This window comes from Buceros rhinoceros, unplaced genomic scaffold (assembly GCF_000710305.1).
Source record: "Buceros rhinoceros silvestris isolate BGI_N320 unplaced genomic scaffold, ASM71030v1 scaffold21533, whole genome shotgun sequence".
Lineage (NCBI taxonomy): Eukaryota > Metazoa > Chordata > Aves > Bucerotiformes > Bucerotidae > Buceros > Buceros rhinoceros.
The window spans coordinates 15,705-16,066 of NW_010402098.1; positions in this window are offsets into that span (position 1 = coordinate 15,705).

A 362-nucleotide genomic window follows, 5' to 3' on the forward strand; every position below is an offset into this window, starting at 1 on the left:
GGGGCCCCAGGCTGCTGTTTCCACAGGCCCCTGGAGCCTCTTCCCCCGAAACAGGCGCTGCTGCTCTTACCCAGTCCTGATTCTGGCGGGGGGAGGAAGGAGGCTGGGACTTGGGCACTGGACAAACCTCAGACTTGGCAGAATGTGAGGGGAGAAAAAAACCAAACAAACCACCTGGGGACAGGCAAGAGGCATCAGCAGCGTTTCAGCCGGAGCTGTGAAACCCACAGGTCTAGTTACGTGGCATTTCAGCTCCCTTAGGTCAGCTGGAAGGAGCCAGGCTGCTGCACCGTCCCCTTCCTCCCTCGGGGTTCGGGTATTCGCTGTCTTCCTCCTCCCGTGGCTTTCCAAGGGCGCAGCTC